General features: G+C 39.4%; 1 long non-coding RNA gene across 1 annotated transcript in view; it reads right to left on the bottom strand.

Moving 5' to 3' along the window:
- LOC117952197 overlaps positions 1-7,925 on the bottom strand; it is a 24,585-nt gene that overhangs the window by 9,752 nt on the left and 6,908 nt on the right. The window contains exon 2 of the long non-coding RNA XR_004658338.1: positions 4,370-4,378. This is a non-coding gene — a long non-coding RNA (uncharacterized LOC117952197). The remainder of the gene's footprint in view (positions 1-4,369; positions 4,379-7,925) is intronic.

The following is a 7,925-nucleotide window of genomic DNA, read 5'->3' as shown; positions in this document are numbered from 1 at the left end:
ATATATATATATACACACACAACACAGCTTCTCATTCAATACGTTTTTATTTTCAAGACTATTTACATTGTAGATTATCACTGAAGGGATTAAAACTATGAATGAACACATATGGAATTATGTACTTTACAAAAATGTGTGAAATGACACATATGTGAAAATATATTTTATATTCTAGTTTCTTCAAAATTGCAACCCTTTGCTTTGATTATTACTTTGCACACGCTAGGAATTCTCTTGATGAGATTCAAGAGGTAGTCACCTGAAATGGTTTCGCAACAGTCTTGAAGGAGTTCCCCGAGATGCTCAGCACTTGTTGAACCTTTTGCCTTCACTCTGCGGTCCAGCTCTTCCCAAACCCTCCTGATTGGGTTCAGGTCCTGTGACTGTGGAGGCACTACATCTCTCTCTTTCTTGGTTAAAAAGCCCTTACAAAACCTCGAGGTGTGTTTGGGGTTATTGTCCTGTTGAAAAATAAATGATGGTCCAACTAAACGCAAAATGGATGGAATGTTGCATGTCGCTGTGGGATGCTGTGGTAGCCATACTGGTTCAGTGTGCCTTCAATTTTGAAAAAATCCCCAACAGCGTCACCAGCAAAGCACCCCCAAATCATCACACCTCCTCCTCCATGCTTCACAATGGAAACCAGGCATGGAGAATCCATTCCGTCACCTTTTCTCTATCGCACAAAGATGAACCAAAGATCTCAAACTTGGACTCATCAGACCAAAGCATAGATTTCCACTGGTCTAATGTCCATTCCTTGTGTTTCTTGGCCAAATCAAATCTGCCAAATCAGCATCAGCGGTGACTCCTGGTCTTCCTTTCCTGTGAGCCAGTTTTGTTGTAGCAGTTGATGGTTTTTGCGACTACACTCCGTGACACATTCAAAGTTTTGGCAATTTTCCGGACCGACTGACCTTTATTTCTTAAAGTAATGATGGCCACTCATTTCTTTGCTGATTGGTTCTTGCCATAATATGAATTCTAACAGTTGTCATGTAGGGATGTTGGCTGTGTATTAACCTGACTCCTGCACAACACAACTGATGGTTGGCTACTTTGAAGAAACTAGAATGTAAGACATGTTTTCAGTTATTTCACACTTTTTTGTTAAGTACATAATTCCACATGTGTTCATTCATAGTTTTGATGCCTTCAGTGATAATATACAATGTAAATAGTCATGAAAATAAAGGAAACACATTGAATGAGAAGGTGTGTTCAAACTTTTGGCCTGTAGTGTGTATGTAAGATGCAAAAAGTAAATTTTTACATCATAACATCTGCAAAATTCTCAAAGGATCATAGACAACTATAGATCAAACACCGATGGAAACTAAATACACACCTCAGGAAACAATTCAATTCAATTTAAAAAAAATTTTTATATAGTGCTAAATCAACAACAACAGTTTATCTCATTGCACTTTCCATAAAGAGCAGGGGCTTGTTGCACGAAAGTAGAATAACGTTTTCCAGGATAAATGAAAAAGCGCAGCTTGATTTAGTGTGATCTGCTCATCGCGGCTTAATCGGTTGCACGTTTGCCGAGCCAGGATGAACAGGTGAAGCTATGTCAAGCCAGGTGTAGAAAGCTGGGATAAGTGCACGTTCACGGCTTTCTCAAATAGACCACAGTATCAATCACAGATTTACTGATGCAGAATTGAGAAGACGCATGCTCCATATGTTTCATCCAATGAGCAGCAGCTTCTAATGGAAAGTAACAAGGAGGGGAAGAATATGATATGCAAAAAGGGAAATAACGCTCTTATCAAACGGAGAGAAAAAGCCCAACAGAGGCGGACCCAACTGAATGTGTATGGATGTAAAAATATCTACTTAGCCTATAGTCACTCCACATTTTTACAAAGTTTTAGGCTACACTGTTTTAATTGCTTTAAATATGCTAGTTTCATGTTTCTGTTTTCATGTGAAAAATGTGCTGTTTTTACTGTAAAGTGCCTTTGACTAGCCTACCATCTAAAGCACCATATAAATAAGATGTATTATTATTTAGCCTTTGCCTTAAAAGTGAGCAGAGGGAATAATGTTCCTCGGGGAAATGGACCCTAATGACTCTAGAATTAATTTGAAACCCTTATTCACAACGCGAGAACATGTTTTACAACCATATGCACAAATCTCTATAAGCTATATCTAATTATTTGTAAAGGTAATGTTCATACGGAACAATCAGAAAGGGACAACAACTAGAAAAAGAAGTAAGTGACTTCAACACACGCTGTGAGCATTTGTAAAACAATATTCATGGTTTATTCTTCTGACAAGTGACCGCACCAAAATAAAAAGATTAAGAACCATTGTGGTGTTCCCGGTGTGATGAATGTAAACTATATGCTTACTGTATATAGGCCCTGTTATTGGTCCAGGGATGTGAGACTAATTAAGAAGGTTAAGAAACCAATGTAAGCTATAATACAAAAACATTAGGCCTACATATTAAGGAGTAACACAAACTATCCTTTATAAGAGAAGGATAAGCAACAAGAAAATGAAATCATGAATGTATTGGTCTCTGACCAGTCTGCCATTATTATCATCTGGGAATATCGCTACATTAATATCGTCACACTTAATCTTTGGAGCGCGTCCTGTATAAACCTGAAGCTGAGACCACGGACGCTGCGCTGCTCATCTCTACTTTTACAGAGAGAGGGGACACTGACGCGATTCGCAGGTCTGCCAGCGGGCCAATCGGCCACCGGACAGCGGCCGCACGCCAGGCAGCCTCGAAACAGTGCCTTGAAACACACCGGGAAAAGTCCCTTCCGCATCAGGGAGACAGTGCAACTATTTCTAAACCTCTAAACAACTGTAGTAGGGTTTAAATCAAATCTCGACAACAATAGTGAAAAGTAGGCTAATGCATGTTAATAAAAATAAAGCAGAACACAGACAGAAGACAACGGAGTGACTGTTAAACACGTTTATGTCGGATCAGACGGCAGCTGATTTGACACATGAGACTCCAGGATTAATCTTAGCCTGGCTGTTAGCCTGCTCTGGACCAGGCTAGCCGGAAAGAATAAAGCTCCATGGTTACTTGGCTGTGTTTAATTCAATCTGGTTTTGTGCAACCGAGTCAAAGCTAAATTCATCCAGGATAACTTGAATATCCCGGCTTAATCCCTTATCCTAGTTTTGTGCAACAGGCCCCAGGTCTAGACCGTACTCTTTGATGGTATTTACAGAAATCCAACAGTTCCCACCAAGAGCAAGCACTAGGCAACAGAGGCAAGGAAAAACTTCCTTTTATAAGGCAGAAACCTTGAGCAGAACCAATGTCTCAGGGTGGGGGACATCTGCCTCGACCGGTTGGGGGTGAGAGAGAGAGAGAGAGAGAGAGAGAGAGAGACAGAGACAGAGACAGCAGACAGAGACATGGAGAATTGTAGCAGAGAGTGTTGTGCAGGAACATGGAGGCAGGAGGTGACTCCAACCACAGATCTAGAGCCAGAAACCCCTGCAGGAAGCAATAGGAGGAGAGAGGGGAGGGGCGAGAGAGCACAAGACTCCGGAAAATGACAACAAGTTGGCTTTAAAATAAATAGATATACTTATTATTTTAAAGCCACCTGGTTTTGGTCACTTTGTTTCCAATTAATGCAAAAAATGTCCCCATATAGTTTTCAATGCCTGAGGATTGCCTTGGCATATGACATTTGTTTCAGGGCTAAATTTGATTATTAAACCATTGACTAACAGTTTGCAATTCAGTTTCTTTTTACATTGAAAGCCAATACACTGTTTCACCTGTAGGATGCAGAAGCTAATAAGTTCTACTTTGGGTCAGAGATACAGACCCAAGATTCACAGAGCTGGGTAAAGAGGTAGCTCTATAAAAATTGTACATTTTACATGGAAGCTAATATTCCGATATAAAAGCCTAAACAGAATAAAAATGGTCCATGTAAACACCTCAATCAAAATAAAAAGGCACAAACCTGGAATTTCATCTGTTGCAGAAGGTTGATTTAAAACGTTTCATAAAACAATCCAAGTTGAAATTGTAGCATGTAAACAATGAAAGTGATTACTTTCTGACTGCGTTCTTTCTGTGTCTGCAAAATACATCTTGATGTACAGTATATGCGTGGGGACATATTTTCCTGCTACACAACTGTAGTCAGTCACAAAGCCCAGGGAAGACACATTTCTTTGTCTAAAGGGATGTGTTGGGTGCTCGCTCCTTATCTGACCTCCATTATGCGTGGAGTCACGCACATGGCTAAAGCACCATTTGGAAAACTGTGAATCTTAAATTATCTACTACAGGGGTATTTGATTCAAATTCAAAGAGTTCTAGTTAACGAAATTTCCTTCTTTCTTTCCAAATCACAGAAATGGGCTTGTGACTGCCCTGCCAGTAGTTTGAATATTGGCTTTAACAGAGTTAATGCCATTCTCCTGCACATGTATAGGTGCTCCCTGTTGAATGTGCAAAGGTACTAGATTTTAACAATGTTGAGAAAGCCACAGCTGTAAGTCGAACCAAAAAATGGTCAATGTGTAGTGCTGGTTTGGTTAGACAAGGGAAAAAAGACTCAGATGCATTCTGTAGCCAGAAAGTAGCAGTTCTCCTACACTGTTCTTCTCTCTAGAAAACTGTCTATGCACAGTAATTAATCGATTTGATTGGCTCAAATGAGTGATGCCCATTTCTGTATTAACTGAATCCGCTTTGTCCTCTGTCTATAGCAACTAGTGTCAGGGAAAAAAAGACAATGCACCGTAAAGACTATTATTTATTCTCATTAATTGGTAAGAAATTTGTAATGGGTCCAGTTAGAAGTAGGGATGTCATTTTTAAATTCATAAATTCTTAAATTCTCATTTTTCTACACTACCGTAGGTACCAGGAGATGCAATTCTTACGGCCCTTACGGGGGAAGAATACCCCAACAAGAGTGTCCGTTTTGAGTGTCCGCATACTTCACCTTCTAATTTGGCCAAAATGTAGCATGTAGTATGCAGTATGCAAACAAAGGCTAAATCTACAGTATACCAAAAATACCTGGAAGTTGTACTGATTCAGAGAAAATCTACAGTATGCCTCGGACCAGTCTATCTCGCGTACTGTTTCGCGTACTAAAGCTCTGCAAAAGATTGCGGGCCCACACATACATTAGATTTAATCTTTCAGTTTTAGGCCTTTATTTTGATAGGACAGCTGAAGACATAAAAGGGGAGAGAGAAGGGGGGAATGACACGCATCAAAGGGTTGCAGGTCGGAGTCAAACCTGCGGCCGCTGGGTCAAGGAGTAAACCTCTATATATAGGGTGCCAACTCTACTTCGTGAGCTGCCCGGGCGCCCAAATAGGGTTTGTTTTATTTGCTTATTTCACATAAAGAAAGTTGTAAGAAATTTTCAGTTTCTTAAATTTTCAGCATCGTATAAAGTAAACAAATCTTTTTCCTTCGCAATAGTGGTATGAGTTCTTTTTTTGCCCAGTGTTTTAAGAGCTTGTTCAAAGGATTAGCATTAGGAATGAGCCGAGTACTCGGCTGAAACGAGTATCCGGTACGGATAAAGCACTTTTGCCGAGTACAAGTATTATACGAGTAATACGAGTCAATATCTGTGCTCGGATTGAATAAAACTCCTCAGCTGACCGAGCTGCGTTCTATGATAGTCACAGCGCCCCCCCCTACACACACGCTCTTCTCACTCACACACACACCGAAAACGGAGAACAGCGCTCCCTCTCCCTCTCTTTCTCCCTCCCTCTCTTTCCTTCAGTCAATCAGGTCCGCGGGTCTTTTCCGTTAACGTTTAGGGTTTCTTCAGCTTTAGGTTTGTTTTTTACTTCGGCTTGTAGTACTTACTTTACCAGTAGGTTTCTGGTAAATGTGGGGTTTCAGAGATGCTGCTTGGTTTAAATGTGACTCCCGTTGCGTCTCTGCCATCGGAGATCTTTTTTTTTTTTAAATCTTCAGCTGGCTGAAAGTTCCAGCAGCAGTTTTTGAAAGAAAAAAGAAATAAAAAATAGATAAAAAAGACAGTATAAAGACAACAAAATAACAATAATAATAATAACAACAATAAGAAAATTCGTCAAGTAAATAAAGAAAAGACCATAAATTATTATTCAAGTGTCAGTGTTGATTCCAGTGTTAAAATTATAAAGTGACCAGGTGTGAATTTATTTAATTTATAAAATTTGTATTCATTGTTGCAAAACTTGTTCTGTATATAGTTTGTTTGTTACCATGACAGCACCATTGATCTGAAGCTTTATGCTGTCATGTAAATAGTTTTCTAATCAGCAATAAATATAAAAATTTTTGATCAACTCATATCAATTGCATGCTTAAATAACAGACCGGTGAAAGCCCCGCCCATTTCAAGACAACCCGACCCACTTCCAGGTTAAATTCTGTCCACTTCCGGGTTAGGCCCTGCCCAGTCCGAGCACAGATACGGATACAGATAATTCATGTGGTAAACAGATACAGATACCGATAATGCTTTACTCGCTTCTCCCTAATTAGCATACTGCAGAATAAAAAGAGTTAACCATTACTGCATGCTACTGATGAATGCAGTAAGCTGTAGGTCGGCATAACGCAGGTGTCTGCAGTATGTAATAGGTGAGTTTGGCTGCAGGTTGAGAAGACCAGACGTTTTTTCCTGAATTACATGTAAATTACGCTCTCCTTGCCCTCTCCACTCAACCCCTCCACTACACACCAAAACAGTGCTGAAAGGGTGAGATTTACCAATTGACATTAGAATCATAAGACAACCATGTGGTCTGCATGCAGATGTTTTTATGTAAACAAGTAAAGTAAAGCAATTATATGATAATATGTATTGCATTGAAGAAAAAAAATTGCGAGTGCAATAAAAGGAAGAAAAAAAAAATAACATCCATTTGCATTCAGTAGAAAGGCTTCATTTCAACAGTAGATGCCTCAGATGATTTTTTTCTTCTTTGTTTGCATCCTCTGAGCCCAACTCTCCGGAGCTCTGAATTACAGCACTAAAAAAGATTGATGCTACAAATGTCTTTTTTTCCTGTCTTAATATATATGTTTTTTTTCCCATCTAGACCATATGATCTAGACTTCTTTATGTGTCCTGTTTTCATGTTTACTGGTTTCTCCTGCTCTTTTATCTTTCACTATTGCCTCCTCTTATCTATCTTTAACTATCTGGTATTGGGTCATGGGGAGAGCAGCTCTTTAACTAACACTTCTAAAATCTATACTCTACATACATTGAAGTATGTGTGTAGGTTTCTATACTTCAGTAATCAGTGTTGTATATGGCAGATGGGAAATGAACTGCATTTATATAGGGTCTTTGTACCTTACCAGACCAAGCGCATTCAAATTTGCCTCTTATTCACCCACTCACACACACATTTTTACACCAATGTTGGTCAAGCTGCCATGCATGATACATATATCATAAATTATACCTTACATGTCAATAACTAACAATGTGTTTTGTGATTGCATCGACCCAACGCAACGTGACCTATTTTTTAATAATTTTGTAGAAGTTCATCAAGTATGGCAATATGAAAGTTATACACCCATTCTAATTTAAAATTATTTTTTCAAAGAATCCTCAGTGTTGCATTTAGCATCGTTAAGATAAACTGTATAGTTCATCCCCCACCTTATCTGGCAGTGAAAGGACTTTGTGGTTGTTGACAAGTCTGACGGAGGGAGGGGTATTCTAGGAAGGCTTTTTCCTTGTAGCCTGTGATTGTGTTGGCTGCCAGCCATCCATGCTGAGCCTGAGTCATTGTTGGCAAACTGGCTCTTCACCCTGACAGCCTTGTCGAGCTGGCTTTTGACCAGGCATTATCAGAGATGGGAAGTAACGAAGTACAAATACTTCGTTACTGTACTCAAGTAGATTTTTCTGATATTTCTACTTTAC

This window comes from Etheostoma cragini, chromosome 10 (genome assembly GCF_013103735.1).
Source record: "Etheostoma cragini isolate CJK2018 chromosome 10, CSU_Ecrag_1.0, whole genome shotgun sequence".
In the NCBI taxonomy this organism is placed as follows: Eukaryota; Metazoa; Chordata; class Actinopteri; order Perciformes; family Percidae; genus Etheostoma; species Etheostoma cragini.
This window is presented reverse-complemented; position numbering and strand designations above follow the sequence as displayed.